Here is a 22,873-nt window from a genome sequence, read left to right as displayed (position 1 = left end):
TTCCTATTTAAAGCTAAATACTTACCTGTAAAATAAACCCTAATATAGCTACAATATAAATTATAATTATATTGTAGCTATTTTAGGATTAATATTTATTTTACAGGCAACTTTGTATTTATTTTAACCAGGTACAATAGCAATTAAATAGTTAATAACTATTTAATAGTTACCTAGTTAAAATAATTACAAAATTACCTGTAAAATAAATCCTAACCTAAGTTACAATTAAACCTAACACTACACTATCAATAAATAAATTAAATAAACTACCTACAATTATCTACAATTAAACCTAACACTACACTATCAATAAATTAATTAAATACAATACCTACAAATAAATACAATTAAATAAACTAACTAAAGTACAAAAAATAAAAAAGAACTAAGTTACAAAAAATAAAAAAATATTTACAAACATTAGAAAAATATTACAACAATTTTAAACTAATTACACCTACTCTAAGCCCCCTAATAAAATAACAAAGCCCCCCAAAATAAAAAAATGCCCTACCCTATTCTAAAATTAAAATAAAAAAGCTCTTTTACCTTACCAGCCCTGAAAAAGGCCCTTTGCGGGGCATGCCCCAAAGAATTCAGCTCTTTTGCCTGTAAAAAAAAAAACATACAATACCCCCCCCAACATTACAACCCACCACCCACATACCCCTAATCTAACCCAAAACCCCCTTAAATAAACCTAACACTAAGCCCCTGAAGATCTCCCTACCTTGTCTTCACCACACCGGGTCCTGATCTGTCCAGAAGAGCCTCCGATGTCTTGATCCAAGCCCAAGCGGGGGGCTGAAGAGTGACGTCCATCCTCGGGCTGAAGTCTGGATCCAAGCGGCGGCTGAAGAAATCCATCATCGGGCTGAAGTCTTGATCCAAGCGGGCGCTGAAGAAGTCCATCATCGGGATGAAGTCTTCTATGAAGCAGCACCTTCAATCTTCTTTCTTCCGGAGCCATCATCTTCCAGCCAACGCGGAACATCCTCTTCTACCGACGCCTACTCGCCGAATGACAGTTCCTTTAAATGACATCATCCAAGATGGCGTCCGTCGAATTCCGATTGGCTGATAGGATGATCGGAACAACCAATAGAATGCGAGCTCAATCTGATTGGCTGATCGGATCAGCCAATCGGATTGAACTTGAATCTGATTGGCTGATTCCATCAGCCAATCAGAATTTTCCTACCTTAATTCCGATTGGCTGATAGAATCCTATCAGCCAATCGGAATTCGACGGACGACATCTTGGATGACGTCATTTAAAGGAACCGTCATTCGGCGAGTAGGCGTCGGTAGAAGAGGATGTTCCGCGTCGGCTGGAAGATGATGGCTCCGGAAGAAAGAAGATTGAAGATGCTGCTTCATAGAAGACTTCATCCCGATGATGGACTACTTCAGCGCCCGCTTGGATCAAGACTTCAGCCCGATGATGGATTTCTTCAGCCGCCGCTTGGATCCAGACTTCAGCCCGAGGATGGACGTCACTCTTCAGCCCCCCGCTTGGGCTTGAATCAAGACATCGGAGGCTTTTCTGGACAGATCGGGACCCTGTGTGGTGAAGACAAGGTAGGGAGATCTTCAGGGGCTTAGTGTTAGGTTTATTTAAGGGGGGTTTGGGTTAGATTAGGGGTATGTGGGTGGTGGGTTGTAATGTTGGGGGGGGTATTGTATGTTTTTTTTTTACAGGCAAAAGAGCTGAATTCTTTGGGGCATGCCCCGCAAAGGGCCCTTTTCAGGGCTGGTAAGGTAAAAGAGCTTTTCTATTTTAATTTTAGAATAGGGTAGGGCATTTTTTATTTTGGGGGGCTTTGTTATTTTATTAGGGGGCTTAGAGTAGGTGTAATTAGTTTAAATTTGTTGTAATATTTTTCTAATGTTTGTAAATATTTTTTTATTTTTTGTAACTTAGTTCTTTTTTATTTTTTTGTACTTTAGTTAGTTTATTTAAATGTATTTATTTGTAGGTATTGTATTTAATTATTTTATTGATAGTGTAGTGTTAGGTTTAATTGTAGATAATTGTAGGTATTTTATTTAATTAATTTATTGATAGTGTAGTGTTAGGTTTAATTGTAACTTAGGTTAGGATTTATTTTACAGGTAATTTTGTAATTATTTTAACTAGGTAACTATTAAATAGTTCTTAACTGTTTAATAGCTATTGTACCTGGTTAAAATAAATACAAAGTTGCCTGTAAAATAAATATTAATCCTAAAATAGCTACAATATAATTATAATTTATATTGTAGCTATATTAGGGTTTATTTTACAGGTAAGTATTTAGCTTTGAATAGGAATAATTTATTTAATAAGAGTTAATTTATTTCGTTAGAATAAAATTATATTTAACTTAGGGGGGTGTTAGGGTTAGGGTTAGAATTAGCTTTAGGGGTTAAAAAAATTATTAGAGTAGCAGTGAGCTCCGATCGGCAGATTAGGGGTTAATACTTGAAGTTAGGTGTCGGCGATGTTAGGGAGGGCAGATTAGGGGTTAATACTATTTATTATAGGGTTATTGAGGCGGGAGTGAGGCGGATTAGGGGTTAATAACTTTATTATAATAGCGGCGCGGTCCGGTCGGCAGATTAGGGGTTAATAAGTGTAGGTAGGTAGCGGCGACGTTGGGGGTGGCATATTAGGGGTTAATAAATATAATATAGGGGTCGGTGGTGTTAGGGGCAGCAGATTAGGGGTACATAGCTATAATGTAGCTTGCGGTGGTGTACGGAGCGGCAGATTAAGGGTTAATAATAAAGTGCAGGGGTCAGCGATAGCGGGGGCGGCAGATTAGGGGTTAATAAGTGTAAGGTTAGGGGTGTTTAGACTCGGGGTACATGTTAGGGTGTTAGGTGCAGACTTAGGAAGTGTTTCCCCATAGGAAACAATGTAGCTGCGTTAGGAGCTGAACGCTGCTTTTTTGCAGGTGTTAGGTTTTTTTTCAGCTCAAACAGCCCCATTGTTTCCTATGGGGGAATCGTGCACGAGAACGTTTTTGAAGCTGGCCGCGTCCGTAAGCAACGCTGGTATTTAGAGTTGCAGTGACGGTAAATATGCTCTACGCTCCCTTTTTGGAGCCTAACGCAGCCATTCTGTGAACTCTAAATACCAGCGGTATTTAAAAGGTGCGGGGGAAAAAAAGCATGCGTAGCTAACGCACCCCTTTGGCCGCAGAACTCTAAAGTTAGAGTTATTCATTTTTTACATTCCCATGTTCTTTACATACAGGAATATGTTATTTTTATTGTAAATAAATATATATATATATATATATATATATATATATACAGTTTATATACAGTATATATATATATATATATATATATATATATATATTTATATACATTTACCTGTATATTTATTCATAAAGATATATATAGATAGATAGATAGATAGATAGATAGATAGATAGATAGATAGATAGATAGATAGTATATATTTTGCATTAACATTATATATATATATATATATATATATATATATATATATATATATCACAATAAAAGGCAGACTTCCAGTGTGGGGGGCAACTGAGAGGCTGCATGGCAGTGGAGCTCCATAGTTACTTACTTTCTTTAACCAGCTTCCATTGCTCTCGGTGGCCCCCACAGCTTTCCCTTGCCAGGCAGACATTGTAGGATACTCGCCTCGTCTGGTGCCTCTTTTGTGAAGGGCTTAATCAAGCAGCACTTGCCCATGGGAGGCATTTCTATGGCACGAAATGGTCAGCGCCATGTTTACAGTCCTCCTTGTGCTCCAGTCTCTTCGAAGGAACTCAAGAGAACAGAGCTCTCCTGTGCTCTTAGAACGCAGACAGGCTTTTTTTGCCGTTTCTAGAGGTGGCTGCACAGCTTTTGGTAAAAGGAACTGCAGAGATAATTTCTATTGAGAACCTACTTCTTATGGAAGGGGGTGAAGTACAGCTCCCTATTGTACACCATAGAATAAGTAACTGATATTTAAATATCTGTATTGTTGCTCATATCTGCCATCTGAGTGATAAAAACTTTAATTACCTTTCTGATCATTTTCTGCTGTTTGTGTACAACTTGACCCCTGTGAAAAATAAAGGATTGTTCATTTGTCTACAGCCAAAGATTTAATATTGAATGAACTTTAAAGAATATGGAAGAATGTGCATAACTAAGCTTGATGTTCTGTTCATCTATCAAGTGGGAGATTTTTTATATACTGTTCTAAAATTTTCACTGCTTACTTTCAGCATTGGATACTAAAACTTTTCTGCTGCATTTTTACCTGAAGTGCTCTCTACAGTGGGCTTGATTCGCCATCTTGTGCCCAGATAGTGGAACTGCATAGTCTTACTGCTAAAATTGCTTAAAATTTTTAAAGTTACTATTATGGTTACCTGGACATACTCAATCTTCTTGTTAAATTAGCCTGTAACGCAAGCTCCCATAAAAGATGAAAAATATTTTAAAAAAACTAAATTTCAGCAAAAGGAAATATGTGTTCCAAGTCTAAAAAGAAACAATGCTATACTGTGGAAATACACATAGAAAACCAAACTCCAGACACTTCTGGGCCTGTACAGTCTGGGGACAAGTTTAGTTTCATTCAGGAACTTAAAATATTTTTTGTGAATAAAATGTAGTCCTTAGAAGCTGGCGTGGATACTCTAGCAAGTGAAGTGATGCAGTTTTCTTCCAGACTTGCCACTGCAGAACAGTGCACCTCTGATGTCGAAGACAGGCTGTCAGAGACAGCTGGATCCTTATAACAGCTGATTAAGCAAAATCAGTACCACCAGGATAAAGTTAAGGACACAAATTTGGGGTGCCAGAGTCAATTAAAACTTAAGATCTACTAAACTTTACAGCTTTAACATTTCCCATATTGCTGGTATGTCCCCAGATCATCTTCCTTTGGACATTGAGAGAACACCCTGTGTTGGACCGCACGACAAGCTAACACCAAGTCATCTTCAATTGCCTGAATTACTAGGAAAAGTTGTCCTTACTGCATGCTTAAAGACCATGAAAAAGAATTTAAATATTTAATAATAAAAATTAAAAAAAATTCTATGTGAAGAACATAGAAATGTAAAATATGCGTAATGCGATTTGTGTTTTGTGCTTTAGCTCTAACAGAGGGTGAACTCACATGAACAAAATTCAAATCTCGAAGTACGTTTTTGAAATATTAAAGATTAAAAAAAAATTATTAATAATCATTATATATTAAAAATGATTATACATACTGATATATATACTGTATATTCTATGGATTATTTCGATTTTTTTTACAGTATGTATAATAATTTTTAATAATTATTAATATTTTTTTATATTTTATATTTAATAGTTCAAGAACACATTTTGACACACACAGAGAAGTGCAATCTCAGGAATGAACAACCAGCTCATTAACGTATTAGCTTGTTCTATGGCGATTTACCTCCTGGGTGCAGCTTCTTTTTAGCCCAGTAATGCTTTTCACGGAGTAGAACTTTCCTGTAGTATATCAGTCTGATCCCGCCTATAATGGTCAGTCAGGCACTTAAATACCAGGCGATTCCACTCTGAACAAGAACAAGGCAAGCTCAGATAATTGTTTTGGCCTTCATTGGGCCTCATCAGTGAAGTGCAGCCATATCCTCTAAGCACAGTCCTTGTCTGGTTGCCCCTTTTTCCCTTAGGGAGAATAAATACACACAGAGATGCGCACTCTCAGAAACATAATTCTTCATGTGCACTAACCCAACAATGCGCTAGACCTTAAGAGCAAAACACGTTACGCATATTTTACATTCCTATGTTTTTTCACATAGAAAAAAAAGGCAATTACTGTAACCCAACTGGAATTTGACAGTTGCCTGTTAGCCAAAAAATATATATGATTTAATCAATTATAGATTCTGGAGACATTATAGAAGCTAGGTAGCACTGGTGCATGTGCTGAAAAAATTGTTGACAGAACTACTGTTTAGCTTTAGCCTTTCTCAACTTTATGCAGAATTTGAAATCACAAAATATAGTATAATATATAGTACATTGTAAGCTTTATATGATTCCATAAAAAAGAGAACCTCCTGATGGGAGAGTGAAGACAAGGTTATCACAAATAAAAGCTGTTGTTTCCTTTGGATGATTTCCCCATACTCATTCATACTTATCTTTTTGTCTAGGTGAAGAAGTGAATCCCCTTTGGATGCTCAGCACGTTCTGACTGTTGCACTTGAGCGTTATTGTCTTTTTTCTGCTTTCTGTGCGTAATGGAAATAGCACTGGTATTACAAGTTGAAAGTAAATGCAATCGCAAGAGTGCAATCACATTACACTCATCAGGTTAGCATGACTAACAACCTCTCGTAGAGGGTAGTGCGTTAAGAAAGTTGCACTAAACACAACATAAATACAATTAAAATTACAGTTACACTCATGTAAACATTATATGATAAAAATGTATCACATAAATATTAAAAATAAGTTATAAGTATATGCCATGGTATATGACAAGGTGTTTGACTATACATATTTCAGATTCCCAATGTTCTTCCCATACAGGAATATCTCATTTGTATTGTAAATATATATAACTAAACATCTATTTCTATAAAATGTTATACCTAAATCTGCACAGTTTCCCAACATATATGCATCCTCCTATATTGGGAAAAGTAGGGGGGTAGCCATCCTGATCAATAAAAATGTCTTATTCCAGCCTTTGCATTTAGAGCAAGATGTGGAGGGTAGATGCCTCATGTTAGTATGCAAATTAAACAATTCCACATTCACCCTAGCCAACATCTATGCTCCAAACCAGGGTCAGCTGAAATTCTTACGGAAAACACTAGGTCTGATCGACAAAATCAAACAGGGTACCTTAATTTTGGGGGGAGATTTTAATCTAATATGGGATCCATACATGGATAAAAGATTCTCTAGACCAGGTACCAATGACACATTTGCTCATTCGACTGCCCCCAAGTTTCGAGACCTTATTATCAATATCAGCTCTTTCAGACATATGGAGATCCATGCACCCATCGGAAAGAGAATACTCATACTTATCCCCAACCCATAAATCCTACTGACGCCTGGATTATTTTTTTACCGATTCTTGGACTCTGAATGTAATCCAAGGAACAAAAATATCCCCTTGTTCATGGTCAGACCATGACGCGGTTTAACTTACCTTGCCAGGGAACACAACTCTCTCATCTAGACCGATGTGAAAGTTCCCTCAGATGCTTTGGTACGAGCCACTTTTCCTTGGTTCCCTTCAGGAGACAGTCAGGGATTATCTCTACAATAGCCAAGAAGGTGGGACCTCACATCAATTCAGATGGGCAGCCCACAAGTCATATATTAGGGGATTTTGTATAAGCACTATAGTTAAAGTTAAAAAAGAAAAGGGAGCTCCCTTGGGTAAATTAGTGTGTGATTTTAGGCAGATGGACAGATTAAATAAAGCTTACCCCACGCCAGCTCTCTCAGATAAAATACTTCACCTAAAGGAACTGATTAAAGATAGAGAACTTCAGAGAGTCCAGGAGGCTGTGATTAGGTTCAAACAGCTAATGTACTCTAAGAGCAATAAGGCAGATACACTCCTAGCTAAAAAACTTAGACAGAGAGCAGCGATAGCGAGAATCTCACACATTACACATAATGGCCAGACCGCATATACCCCGGCGGACATAGGCATGCTTTTTGCTGAATATTATGCTAAACTTTATAACATTGAGGAACATGAAAATCCCAGGGCATTACCGTCACAAGAGATTTCCAATTTTCTGGAGAAGCTGAATTTACCTATATTAACAGAAAGGGATAGAGTGAGTTTAGCCCAGCCTTTTACCCTGGACGAGGTTGGGGAAGCCCTGAAACAGATTCAAAGTAACAAGGCACCAGGGCTGGACGGTTTCACAGGCACATTCTATAAGAAATTAGGATTAATAATTGCCACAGTGCTTAGAAACTTTTTTAATGAAATTATGACAACGGGGAAGGTATTAAGAGAGTTTTTAGAAGCATCTATTATCCCAATCCCAAAACCGGGGAAAAGTCATACTGAATGTAGCAATTATCAACCTATATCCCTTATAAACTCAGATATCAAACTCTACTCAAAGCTTATTGCGAACAGATTAGTTCACCTTTTACCCTCCATAATACACCGTGACCAAATTGGGTTCACAATGGGCCGACAAGGCCCCGACAATACAAGGAGACAGGTTTTTCGTTCTTTTGGGATACCTGAGCCTTTTATTTTAGCTATTAAAGCACTATATTCTGCGCCATACGCTTGTGTTAGAGGGTTGGGATTTTGCTCCCCTGAATTCCCGATCTGCAATGGGACAAGGCAAGGATGTCCAATCTCACCACTTGCCTTAGTGATGGAGTTGTTTGCACAAGCAATTAAGGGCATTCCTCTCACAACTCCTCACTAGAAAATAGCTTTGTTTGCGGATGACATCACCCTCCTACTGACAGATCCACTAAACTCCATGCCAGCAGTCTTCAATCTGATAGACTATTTCGGTAGAATAAGTTATTACAAAATTAATTATATCAAAACTGAGGCATACCCCATTCACATAGAACAACCCACCTTAAGACAATTACAATCAATTTATCCATTTACCTGGTCATTACGTCATCTCAAACACTTGGGTGTATTTCTAAGCGCTGAGACAGACCATACTCTATGTAAAAATTATGAGGCCCTGATTGCAGATTTCAAACTCCAACATGAGAAAACTCACATCTAGCATTCATAATATAATTGTGAAACATAACCTTCTGATATGGCAAAATCTGAAAAGCCGATCATTGATCGCTCCACATCCTTCCCCAACTCATTATCTGTCAGGCTTATTCTGGGATCTGTCCAACACCCACACAAGAGACTGGGAACTAAAGGGATTTGAGACCATAACCGATCTATATGATCAAAGCTCGAAGCTTAATGCAAACATGATATCTCTCAGATTTGACCCAGCTCCTTCGTGGCTGACATTTTAGGGTCTCCGAGCCCTTAGTTTCTTGAGGTCCTGGGGGTTCCCCACAGAATTCATCAGGAAAGATACTCCCTGGGAGAGTCGTTGGAGGAGTGGTGCCAAACTTTCTAAACCTTTGACTGTTCACTACAACCTTCTCTTACCAGATCTCAATCCGGGACTACCATGGCAATATAGAGCATGAAGCAAAGAAATGGGCATTACTTTCTCTGATCAAGACTGGGATATGGCTGTCTCCTTTACCAACAAAATGGTACATTGTATTACTATGTTGAAAGTATATATTAAGCTCCTCTTGAAATGGCATAGAACACAAGCCAGATTAGCTAGAATGTATCCAATGTCCTCGCCGTTATGTTGGCGGGGATGTGAATCTATAGGGTCTGACCTACATATATGGTGGGGATGCCCCAAGCTTAGCCCACTGTGGGAGGAAAGTGGGAGAATCCCTGAAGCTTATGCCTTCAATATCGCTATGTAACGCCCTACTACACATTATTGAAAACACGGTTTCCAATACATCAAGGAGGCTACTGATTTATATATTCACGGCTACCAAATTATGTATTGCCGGAACATGGAAGAAGCCTGACCCTCCACGTCTGGCTGAGATTACTGCAATGGTTGACTATATGGCTGGGATGGAAAAATACTTTTACAATTCCATCAACCAAATGGAAAAATATTGGCTGGTCTGGGACATTTGGCTACACAAATAAGCGACCATAACTTTTTTCATTTAACAGGTGAATTAAAGAAACTAAGAAATAGAATTCCTTTTTTTTTTTTTCCTCCTCTATTTGTGTGACCCTTCTCCTTTTTGTCTTCTTTTCTCCCGCCCTCCTCTATTCCTTTGACTCAAACACCCCCTTCTCTTTCCCCTCCGACCTATATCCAGCTGGCAGGTATAGACCGTCCTATGTTACTGAACTGATGACGTTGCTAATTATTAAACACTCTAGAAGTTTCATCAATCTAGGCAACTAAGAAATTGGTTAATCATACCATCACTTTGGCAAAGATTACTTCTTCATTGTTAAACACCTGAATCCCTCCCTTTGTTTTGTTTGAAAAGGTGATATGATACAGATGACCACAATATGTTGTTTTTTTACTGGAATTAAACTATGTAACTATTTGCAACTTGACAATATTATGTGCTGTATTATTGTTTTGTAACTATTTGTCAAAATCAATAAAAACTTTTGGGAAAAAAACCCATCTATTTCTATAGCTATATAGGTATATATATCTATTTTACAATAAAATTATCAGATATATATAGAAATATATATTTAATAATAAAATTACATTTATACATCCCAGACTGTAATTGCTTAGGTACATGCATATATACATTTTACATGGAGTAAAAGTGTATTGAAATTGAAGCACTGTCTCTAAATTGTAATAAGTAAAAAGCACACACCTGTGTTTGTAAGAGTTTTTCGGTATTATATATGTGTGATTCACATTCACTTAAATCACTTGTTTTGAGAAAGGGCTTTGCCCAAAATGTTGCCTATGACTGTTATGCTGGCAATAAAGTAAATGAAAAAGTATTTTTGGAGTGCTGCAGCCTTTCCTTTGAATATATATATAACCGTATCAATACATACAGACACAAACAAACGCACTCATACATACAAAGTCTCTCCTCCCACTTCTACTGGCAACCTTTCTTTGCATCAGCCAAATATTTTTCTCTTGGTTGATTGAACAAAGAGTTAAAAAATTAGCCAATAGAAATACAAGGGCACCCATATATAAAGTGGAACCTCACATTCAAGCTTCAGTGTGTGGCAGTGACCACATGAAGAGGACCTCTGCAAGAAGATAAGAAGAAAAGAATCATTGGATGGAAGATGGAAGAAGATGGACCACCGGCATGAAGATAAAGAGGACCGTCCCAGAGGACCACCTGCAATGCAGAGGAGCACCACCAGAGTCAAATTGGTAGAGTAGAAACTTTAGGGTTTAGAGTCAGTATTTTTTTGGGGGGTGGGTTTTGTGTTTTTAGAATATGGTTTTTGTTGTTGTTTGTTTTTTTGTTTTTTTAATGGGCAAAAGAGCCCTACCAAATGCCCTTCTCAGGGCAATTTTTGCAGTAGGTTTTTTTAAATAGGCTTTTATTTGGGGAGTGGGAGGTTAATTTTATTGCTGAATGGGGTTGAAATTTTTTTTTAAAGAGCTAAGTTACTTTAGGGCAATTCCCTACAAAAAAAACCTTCTAAGGGCTATTACTATAGTAACTTTTAGTGTTAGTATAGGGTTTTTATTTTGGGGTGTTTTTATGTTTTTGTTTTTAAAGGGTGCTTTAGTTTTACGATAGGCATAACTGTTTCTTTGTTTTATTTTTGTTAGTGCTTTGGTTTTTTTGGTATTCTTTTCTAATTTTGTGTACGTTTAGTGTTTATTATTTTCAGTAGCTTAAGGGGTGTTAGGTTAGGGATCTTGGAGGGTTAACGGTTAGGTAGTTAAGTAATGTATGGCTAATTTGCATTTGGGGGTTGTGGCGGTTTAGGGTTTAATAGGTTAGCGTGTGTTTGTATGGGGAGTAGTGGCTTTTTAGGGGTTAATAGGTTAGGGAGTGTTTGCTTAGGGGTGTGTGGCAGTTTAGGTGTTAATAGGTTAGGTGGTGTTTGTGTAGGGGGTTGTGGTGGTTTAGGGGTTAATAGGCTAGGGGTGTTTGCGTTAGGGGCTAGTTGCTGTTAAGGGTTTAATAGGTTAGCAGGTGTTTTTGTAGGGGAGTTGTGGCAGATTAGGAGTTAATATGTTAGGGGGTTTGCATAGGGGGTTGTAGCTTTTAGGGGTTAATAGATTAGGGAGTGTTTGCATAAGGGGGTTGTGACGGTTTATGGGTTAATAAGTTAGGAAGTATATTGTGATGGGCTATTGGTGGTATAGGGGTTAATAGGTTAGGAAGAGATTATTGCGTTGGGCTATTGGCGTTATAGGAGTTAAAAGGTAAGGAAGCTTATTGTGGTGGGCTATTGGCGGTTTAGGGGATAAGTAGTGTAGGGTTAGTTTACGTGGTGGGTTTGTCGGTTTAAGGGTACCTAGGTATAGTTATTAGGCTCGGTTCTGTATATTTAAAAGGTATCTTTTACTTTACATCGTCAATGTAGGTGCCACCAGCATCGCCACCCATTGAGGTGTATAATGCCTCTTAGCGATGCCGCCTTTAAACAGTAATGTCGGCACTTTTTAATATTTCACCAGCATACTCAATATTGCTTCGGATCCCTTTTCACAGCTCTTTCGATAATCAGGGCCTGAGAGACAGAACAGAGCGAGGCAGCGGTTTCTTCCTCACATACGCGGGGGGAGGGGCACAATGTTCTTTTCTCAGATGGGCAAGAGCAATGGGAAGTGATATTCTGAAGAAGAGAAATTCACTCTAACAAGCATGGCTTGCTGCCTCTAACAATAACAGGATCATTGTACACATTTTTAATCATGCGTGTAAAAAGCCAAATTTGTTTGCCTAAAAATATGTTACGTAAACACTGTTTAACTTTGTAATCAAACTTATGCTCCATTAGTGGTTTTGTCCTTTCTGCTAATCTTCCCTTGCTGACTACTGGTTTAACTGGTGTATAGCAGAACAATACTACACATTTGACAAGAAAACATTGATTTGTTCAGAGGAAAAGGTTTTATAAAAATAAATAAAATGTCATCTTATAGAGGAAGCAAATAAAAAGTTAACTATTTGTGCTTATATATGTCAATCCAATCTGTTTTAAAATACATGTACATGTACTAAATCCCAGCCAAAGCCCCATAAATGGCAACAACCCCTCTTTGTACAATCCTGCCAATATTTAACTTAAAAGGACAGTAAGGGTTAAAAAAAACAGAAAGCTTTCAAAACACTGAACCATGTAGTGGATACGTATAGTTCTGAAATGTACTAAAGGGCCTTTGAAAAATAAATTCAGATCTGAGCAAGTCCTATTGCACTTTCATCCCTTTCTCCAGCCAACCTTTGGACCAAAGAAGTTGTTTCTTTAAAAGTGATGAGCCAAGCAATCCAGTCAATCTCTGTAAGATCTCCATAAAAGAAGAAAAGCACACTCTTTTTTTTTATAGAAGATGCTACTGAAATAGAAGGTAAAGGTCCATGAGCAGGAGTACATTGTAATACAATATACTGTACATGCACTACTAAGTGCAGTGTTTTAAAATCTGTATATTAAGCTTTACTACTGACACTATAATGATTATAATATAATGCCAAGTATCCCTACCAACATAGAGACCCAAATGATTATGTACAGTTAATAAACATTAACTTTACTGTCTTGAATTGTGGACACTTTTGTTTAAAAAAAATGGATATGTTTTGTGTGTTTTGTTTGTTTTAACATAATTGTATTGTTTCTTCATTAAAGCAACATCAAATTTTATTGTTGCCTTGCAATTAACATTCCAGCAAAGTGTGAAAACATTTTGAATACATTAAACTTGCTTTCTGCAGTTGTTTTCTCCAACATTGGTGTGTCCGGTCCACGGCGTCATCCATAACTTGTGGGAATATCTCTTCCCCAACAGGAAATGGCAAAGAGTACAGCAAAAGCTGTCAGTTAGCAGACTTTTCTGCTTAAGGTATGACTAGCCATATTTCTAACAAGACTGTGCAATGCTGGAAGGCTGTCATTTCCCCTCATGGGGACCGGTAAGCCATTTTCTTAGTCTCAAACAGAATAAAGGGCTTAATATGGGCTATAAAACTGGTAGACACTTTTATGGGCAAGATCGATTGCTTTATTTGGGCATTTTATACAGCTTGAGGTTGAATTTCACACTTATAAACTTTGGGGAACGTTTTTTAACGTCAGGCACTGGTTTAGACACCTTTCCAGTCAGGAAGGGCCTTCCCTGTAGTAGGCTGAGCCTCATTTTCGCGCCATTACTGCGCAGTTACTTTTGAGAGCAGGACATGCAGCTGCATGTGTGTGGATCTGAAAGTAGTTGAAAAGGTTCCTAGAAGGCTTCATTTGGTATCGTATTCCCCCCTGGGTTTGGTAAAGTCGCAGCAAAGGCTGTAGCTGGGACTGTAGAGGGGTTAAAATTGTAACCGGCTCCGGTTTCTTCATTTTAAGGGTTAAAGGTCTGAAATTTGGGGTGCAATGCTTTGAATGCTTTAAGACACTGTGGTGCAAATTTGGTAAAATTTGAACAATTCCTTCATTGTTTTTCACATATTCAGTAATAAAGTGTGCCCTGTTTAAAATTTAAAGAGACAGTAACGGTTTTGATTTAAAACGTTTTTTGTACTTTATTGACAAGTTTAAGTCTGTTTACATGTCTGTACCTTCAGATAAGCTATGTTCTGTATGTATGGAAGCCAATGTGTCTCCCCCTTCCAAATTGTGTGATAATTGTGCCATAGCGTCCAAACAAAGTAAGGACAGTACTGCCACAGATAGTAAAGTTGCCCAAGATGATTCATCAGATGAAGGGAGTAGACATAGTTCTACTTCATCTCACTCTGTGTCTACACCAGTTTTGCCCACGCAGGAGACCCCTAGTACTTCTAGCGTGCCAATGCTTGTTACTATGCAACAATTGACGGCAGTAATGGATAACTCCATAGCTAATATTTTATCCAAAATGCCTGCATTTCAGAGAAAGCGCGATTGCTCTGTTTTAAACACTGTAGAGCAGGAGGGCGCTGATGATAATTGCTCTGTCATACCCTCACACTAATCTGAAGGGGCTATGAGGGAGGTTTTGTCAGATGGGGAAATTTCAGATTCAGGTAGAATTTCTCAACAGGCAGAACCTGATGTTGTGACATTTAAATTTAAATTAGAGCATCTCCGCACACTGCTTAAGGAGGTGTTATCTACTCTGGATGATTGTGACAACCTGGTCATTCCAGAAAAATTGTGTAAGATGGACAAGTACCTAGAGGTTCTGGTGCACCCCGACGCTTTTCCTATACCCAAGCGGGTGGCGGACATAGTGAACAAGGAGTAGGAGAAGCCCGGCATACCTTTTGTTCCCCTCCTATATTTAAGAAATTATTTCCTGTGGTCGACCCCAGAAAGGACTTATGGCAGACAGTCCCTAAGGTTGAGGGGGCAGTTTCTACACTAAACAAGCGCACTACTATTCCTATGGAGGATAATTGTGCTTTCAAAGATCCTATGGATAAAAAATTGGAGGGTTTGCTTAAAAAGATTTTTGTACAGCAAGGTTACCTCCTGCAACCTATTTCGTGCATTGTTCTGGTTCGAGGAACTAGAAAAGTCGCTCAATAGAGAGACTCCGAATGAGGAGGTTATGGACAGAATACACGCACTTAAGTTAGCTAATTCCTTTATTTTAGATGCTGCTTTGCAGTTAGCTAGATTAGCGGTGAAAAATTCAGGGTTTGCAATTGTGGCGCGCAGAGCGCTCTGGCTAAAGTCTTGGTCAGCAGATGTATCTTCCAAGACAAAATTGCTTAATATCCCTTTCAAGGGTAAATCCCTCTTTGGACCAGAGTTGAAAGAGATTATCTCAGGCATCACTGGGGGTAAGGGCCATGCCCTCCCACAAGATAGGCCTTTCAAGGCCAAGAATAAGTCTAATTTTCGTTCCTTTCGCAATTTCAGGAACGGACCGGCCTCCAACTCTGCAGCCTCTAGACAAGAGGGTAATGCTTCGCAGACCAAACCAGCTTGGAAACCGATGCAAGGCTGGAACAAGGGTAAACAGGCCAAGAAGCCTGCTGCTGCTACCAAAACAGCATGAAGGAGTAGCCCCCGATCCGGGACCGGATCTAATAGGGGGCAGACTCTCTCTCTTCGCTCAGGCTTGGGCAAGAGATGTTCAGGATCCCTGGGCACTAGCAATAGTTTCTCAGGGTTATCTTCTGGAATTCAAGGAACTACCCCCAAGGGGAAGGTTCCACATGTCTCACTTATCTTCAAACCAAATAAAGAGACAGGCATTCTTACATTGTGTAGAAGACCTGTTAAAAATGGGAGTGATACACCCAGTTCCAACTGTGGAACAAGGACTGGGGTTTTACTCAAATCTGTTTGTAGTTCCCAAAAAAGAGGGAACCTTCAGACCAATTCTGGATTTAAAGATTCTAAACAAATTTCTCAGAGTGCCATCGTTCAAAATGGAAACTATCCGAACAATTTTACCTACAATCCAGGAGGGTCAATTTATGACTACCGTGGATCTAAAGGATGCGTATCTACATATTCCTATCCACAAAGATCATCATCAGTTCCTAAGGTTCGCCTTTCTGGACAAACATTACCAGTTTGCGGCTCTCCCATTCGGGCTAGCCACTGCTCCAAGGATTTTCACAAAGGTACTCGGGTCCCTTCTAGCGGTTCTAAGACCAAGGGGCATTGCAGTGGCACCTTACTTGGACGACATTCTGATACAAGCGTCGTCTCTTTCAAAGGCAAAGGCTCACACAGACATCGTTCTGGCCTTTTTTCAGATCTCACGGGTGGAAGGTGAACATAGAAAAAAGTTCCCTGTCTCCGTCGACAAGAGTTCCTTTCTTGGGGACAATAATAGATTCTTTAGAAATGAAGATTTTCCTGACAGATGTCAGAAAGTCAAAACTTCTAAACGCTTGTCAAGTTCTTCACTCTGTTCCTCGACCTTCCATAGCTCAGTGCATGGAAGTAGTAGGGTTGATGGTTGCAGCAATGGACATAGTTCCTTTTGCGTGAATTCATCTAAGACCATTACAACTGTGAATGCTGAAACAGTGGAATGGGGACTATACAGACTTGTCTCCAGTGATTCAAGTAGATCAGAAGACCAGAGACTCACTCCGTTGGTGGCTAACCCAGGATCACCTGTCCCAGGGAATGAGCTTCCGCACACCAGAGTGGGTCATCGTCACGACCGACGCCAGTCTAGTGGGCTGGGGCGCGGTCTGGGACTCCCTGAAAGCTCAGGGTCTATGGTCTCGGGAAGAGTCTCTTCTCCCGATAAACATTCTGGAACTAAGAGCGATATTCAATACTCTCAGGGCTTGGCCTCAACTAGCAACGGCCAGATTCATAAGATTCCAATCAGACAACATGACGACTGTTGCTTACATCAACCATCAGGGGGGAACAAGGAGTTCCCTGGCGATGAGAGAAGTGACCAAAATCATAAAATGGGCAGAGGATCACTCCTGCCACCTATCTGCGATCCACATCCCAGGAGTGGAAAACTGGGAGGCGGATTATCTGAGTCGTCAGACATTCCATCCGGGGGAGTGGGAACTCCACCCGGAGATATTTGCCCAGTTGACGCAATTATGGGGCATTCCAGACATGGATCTGATGGCGTCTCGTCAGAACTTCAAGGTTCCTTGCTACGGGTCCAGATCCAGGGATCCCAAGGCGACTCTAGTGGATGCATTAGTAGCGCCTTGGACCTTCAACCTAGCTTATGTGTTTCCACCGTTTCCTCTCATTCCCAGGCTGGTAGCCAGGATCAAACAGGAGAGGGCCTCAGTGATTTTGATAGCTCCTGCGTGGCCACGCAGGACTTGGTATGCAGACCTGGTGGATATGTCATCGGCTCCACCATGGAAGCTACTTTTGAGACAGGATCTTCTAGTACAGGGTCCATTCGAACATCCAAATCTAGTCTCTCTCCAGCTGACGGCTTGGAAATTGAACGCTTGATTTTATCTAAGCGTGGGTTTTCGGATTCTGTGATAGATACTCTGGTACAAGCCAGAAAACCTGTAACTAGAAAAATTTACCATAAAATATGGAAAAGATATATCTGTTGGTGTGAATCCAAGGGATTCTCATGGAGTAAGATCAAAATTCCTAGGATCCTTTCCTTCCTGCAAGAAGGTTTGGATAAGGGATTATCAGCGAGTTCTCTAAAGGGACAGATTTCTGCTTTATCTGTCTTGTTACACAAACGACTGGCAGCTGTGCCAGATGTTCAAGCTTTTGTTCAGGCTTTGGTCAGGATCAAGCCTGTTTACAGACCTTTGACTCCTCCCTGGAGTCTAAATTTAGTTCTTTCAGTTCTCCAAGGGGTTCCGTTTGAACCTTTACATTCCATAGATATTAAGTTGTTATCTTGGAAAGTTTTGTTTTTAGTTGCTATTTCTTCTGCTAGAAGAGTTTCTGAGTTATCTGCTCTGCAGTGTACTCCGCCCTATCTGGTGTTCCATTCAGATAAGGTTGTTTTGCATACTAAACCTGGTTTTCTTCCAAAAGTTGTTTCCAACAAGAATATTAACCAGGAAATAGTTGTGCCTTCTTTGTGTCCGAATCCAGTTTCAAAGAAGGAACGTTTGTTACACAATTTAGATGTAGTCCCTGCTTTAATGTTCTATCTAGAAGCAACAAAGGATTTCAGACAAACATCTTCTCTGTTTGTCGTCTATTCTGGTAAAAGGAGAGGTCAAAAAGCTACTGCTACCTCTCTTTCCTTTTGGCTGAAAATAAAAAAAAAAGAATAAAGGGCTTAATATGGGCTATAAAACTGGTAGACACTTTTATGGGCAAGATCGATTGCTTTATTTGGGCATTTTATACAGCTTGAGGTTGAATTTCACACTTATAAACTTTGGGGAACGTTTTTTAACGTCAGGCACTGGTTTAGACACCTTTCCAGTCAGGAAGGGCCTTCCCTGTAGTAGGCTGAGCCTCATTTTCGCGCCATTACTGCGCAGTTACTTTTGAGAGCAGGACATGCAGCTGCATGTGTGTGGATCTGAAAGTAGTTGAAAAGGTTCCTAGAAGGCTTCATTTGGTATCGTATTCCCCCCTGGGTTTGGTAAAGTCGCAGCAAAGGCTGTAGCTGGGACTGTAGAGGGGTTAAAATTGTAACCGGCTCCGGTTTCTTCATTTTAAGGGTTAAAGGTCTGAAATTTGGGGTGCAATGCTTTGAATGCTTTAAGACACTGTGGTGCAAATTTGGTAAAATTTGAACAATTCCTTCATTGTTTTTCACATATTCAGTAATAAAGTGTGCCCTGTTTAAAATTTAAAGAGACAGTAACGGTTTTGATTTAAAACGTTTTTTGTACTTTATTGACAAGTTTAAGTCTGTTTACATGTCTGTACCTTCAGATAAGCTATGTTCTGTATGTATGGAAGCCAATGTGTCTCCCCCTTCCAAATTGTGTGATAATTGTGCCATAGCGTCCAAACAAAGTAAGGACAGTACTGCCACAGATAGTAAAGTTGCCCAAGATGATTCATCAGATGAAGGGAGTAGACATAGTTCTACTTCATCTCACTCTGTGTCTACACCAGTTTTGCCCACGCAGGAGACCCCTAGTACTTCTAGCGTGCCAATGCTTGTTACTATGCAACAATTGACGGCAGTAATGGATAACTCCATAGCTAATATTTTATCCAAAATGCCTGCATTTCAGAGAAAGCGCGATTGCTCTGTTTTAAACACTGTAGAGCAGGAGGGCGCTGATGATAATTGCTCTGTCATACCCTCACACTAATCTGAAGGGGCTATGAGGGAGGTTTTGTCAGATGGGGAAATTTCAGATTCAGGTAGAATTTCTCAACAGGCAGAACCTGATGTTGTGACATTTAAATTTAAATTAGAGCATCTCCGCACACTGCTTAAGGAGGTGTTATCTACTCTGGATGATTGTGACAACCTGGTCATTCCAGAAAAATTGTGTAAGATGGACAAGTTCCTAGAGGTTCTGGTGCACCCCGACGCTTTTCCTATACCCAAGCGGGTGGCGGACATAGTGAACAAGGAGTAGGAGAAGCCCGGCATACCTTTTGTTCCCCTCCTATATTTAAGAAATTATTTCCTTTGGTCGACCCCAGAAAGTACTTATGGCAGACAGTCCCTAAGGTTGAGGGGGCAGTTTCTACACTAAACAAGCGCTCTACTATTCCTATCGAGGATAATTGTGCTTTCAAAGATCCTATGGATAAAAAATTGGAGGGTTTGCTTAAAAAGATTTTTGTACAGCAAGGTTACCTCCTGCAACCTATTTCGTGCATTGTTCTGGTTCGAGGAACTAGAAAAGTCGCTCAATAGAGAGACTCCGTATGAGGAGGTTATGGACAGAATACACGCACTTAAGTTAGCTAATTCCTTTATTTTAGATGCCGCTTTGCAGTTAGCTAGATTAGCGGTGAAAAATTCAGGGTTTGCAATTGTGGCGCGCAGAGCGCTCTGGCTAAAGTCTTGGTCAGCAGATGTATCTTCCAAGACAAAATTGCTTAATATCCCTTTCAAGGGTAAATCCCTCTTTGGACCAGAGTTGAAAGAGATTATCTCAGACATCACTGGGGGTAAGGGCCATGCCCTCCCACAAGATAGGCCTTTCAAGGCCAAGAATAAGTCTAATTTTCGTTCCTTTCGCAATTTCAGGAACGGACCGGCCTCCAACTCTGCAGCCTCTAGACAAGAGGGTAATGCTTCGCAGACCAAACCAGCTTGGAAACCGATGCAAGGCTGGAACAAGGGTAAACAGGCCAAGAAGCCTGCTGCTGCTACCAAAACAGCATGAAGGAGTAGCCCCCGATCCGGGACCGGATCTAATAGGGGGCAGACTCTCTCTCTTCGCTCAGGCTTGGGCAAGAGATGTTCAGGATCCCTGGGCACTAGAAATAGTTTCTCAGGGTTATCTTCTGGAATTCAAGGAACTACCCCCAAGGGGATGGTTCCACATGTCTCACTTATCTTCAAACCAAATAAAGAGACAGGCATTCTTACATTGTGTAGAAGACCTGTTAAAAATGGGAGTGATACACCCAGTTCCAACTGTGGAACAAGGACTGGGGTTTTACTCAAATCTGTTTGTAGTTCCCAAAAAAGAGGGAACCTTCAGACCAATTCTGGATTTAAAGATTCTAAACAAATTTCTCAGAGTGCCATCGTTCAAAATGGAAACTATCCGAACGATTTTACCTACAATCCAGGAGGGTCAATTTATGACTACCGTGGATCTAAAGGATGCGTATCTACATATTCCTATCCACAAAGATCATCATCAGTTCCTAAGGTTCGCCTTTCTGGACAAACATTACCAGTTTGCGGCTCTCCCATTCGGGCTAGCCACTGCTCCAAGGATTTTCACAAAGGTACTCGGGTCCCTTCTAGCGGTTCTAAGACCAAGGGGCATTGCAGTGGCACCTTACTTGGACGACATTCTGATACAAGCGTCGTCTCTTTCAAAGGCAAAGGCTCACACAGACATCGTTCTGGCCTTTTTTTCAGATCTCACGGGTGGAAGGTGAACATAGAAAAAAGTTCCCTGTCTCCGTCGACAAGAGTTCCTTTCTTGGGGACAATAATAGATTCTTTAGAAATGAAGATTTTCCTGACAGATGTCAGAAAGTCAAAACTTCTAAACGCTTGTCAAGTTCTTCACTCTGTTCCTCGACCTTCCATAGCTCAGTGCATGGAAGTAGTAGGGTTGATGGTTGCAGCAATGGACATAGTTCCTTTTGCGCGAATTCATCTAAGACCATTACAACTGTGAATGCTGAAACAGTGGAATGGGGACTATACAGACTTGTCTCCAGTGATTCAAGTAGATCAGAAGACCAGAGACTCACTCCGTTGGTGGCTAACCCAGGATCACCTGTCCCAGGGAATGAGCTTCCGCACACCAGAGTGGGTCATCGTCACGACCGACGCCAGTCTAGTGGGCTGGGGCGCGGTCTGGGACTCCCTGAAAGCTCAGGGTCTATGGTCTCGGGAAGAGTCTCTTCTCCCGATAAACATTCTGGAACTAAGAGCGATATTCAATACTCTCAGGGCTTGGCCTCAACTAGCAACGGCCAGATTCATAAGATTCCAATCAGACAACATGACGACTGTTGCTTACATCAACCATCAGGGGGGAACAAGGAGTTCCCTGGCGATGAGAGAAGTGACCAAAATCATAAAATGGGCAGAGGATCACTCCTGCCACCTATCTGCGATCCACATCCCAGGAGTGGAAAACTGGGAGGCGGATTATCTGAGTCGTCAGACATTCCATCCGGGGGAGTGGGAACTCCACCCGGAGATATTTGCCCAGTTGACGCAATTATGGGGCATTCCAGACATGGATCTGATGGCGTCTTGTCAGAACTTCAAGGTTCCTTGCTACGGGTCCAGATCCAGGGATCCCAAGGCGACTCTAGTGGATGCATTAGTAGCGCCTTGGACCTTCAACCTAGCTTATGTGTTTCCACCGTTTCCTCTCATTCCCAGGCTGGTAGCCAGGATCAAACAGGAGAGGGCCTCAGTGATTTTGATAGCTCCTGCGTGGCCACGCAGGACTTGGTATGCAGACCTGGTGGATATGTCATCGGCTCCACCATGGAAGCTACTTTTGAGACAGGATCTTCTAGTACAGGGTCCATTCGAACATCCAAATCTAGTCTCTCTCCAGCTGACGGCTTGGAAATTGAACGCTTGATTTTATCTAAGCGTGGGGTTTTCGGATTCTGTGATAGATACTCTGGTACAAGCCAGAAAACCTGTAACTAGAAAAATTTACCATAAAATATGGAAAAGATATATCTGTTGGTGTGAATCCAAGGGATTCTCATGGAGTAAGATCAAAATTCCTAGGATCCTTTCCTTCCTGCAAGAAGGTTTGGATAAGGGATTATCAGCGAGTTCTCTAAAGGGACAGATTTCTGCTTTATCTGTCTTGTTACACAAACGACTGGCAGCTGTGCCAGATGTTCAAGCTTTTGTTCAGGCTTTGGTCAGGATCAGCCTGTTTACAGACCTTTGACTCCTCCCTGGAGTCTAAATTTAGTTCTTTCAGTTCTCCAAGGGGTTCCGTTTGAACCTTACATTCCATAGATATTAAGTTGTTATCTTGGAAAGTTTTGTTTTTAGTTGCTATTTCTTCTGCTAGAAGAGTTTCTGAGTTATCTGCTCTGCAGTGTACTCCACCC

The sequence above is a fragment of the Bombina bombina genome, chromosome 1 (assembly GCF_027579735.1).
Source record: "Bombina bombina isolate aBomBom1 chromosome 1, aBomBom1.pri, whole genome shotgun sequence".
Taxonomy (NCBI): domain Eukaryota; kingdom Metazoa; phylum Chordata; class Amphibia; order Anura; family Bombinatoridae; genus Bombina; species Bombina bombina.
The sequence above is the reverse complement of the archived record's forward strand: the minus strand, read 5'-3'. Positions refer to the sequence as shown.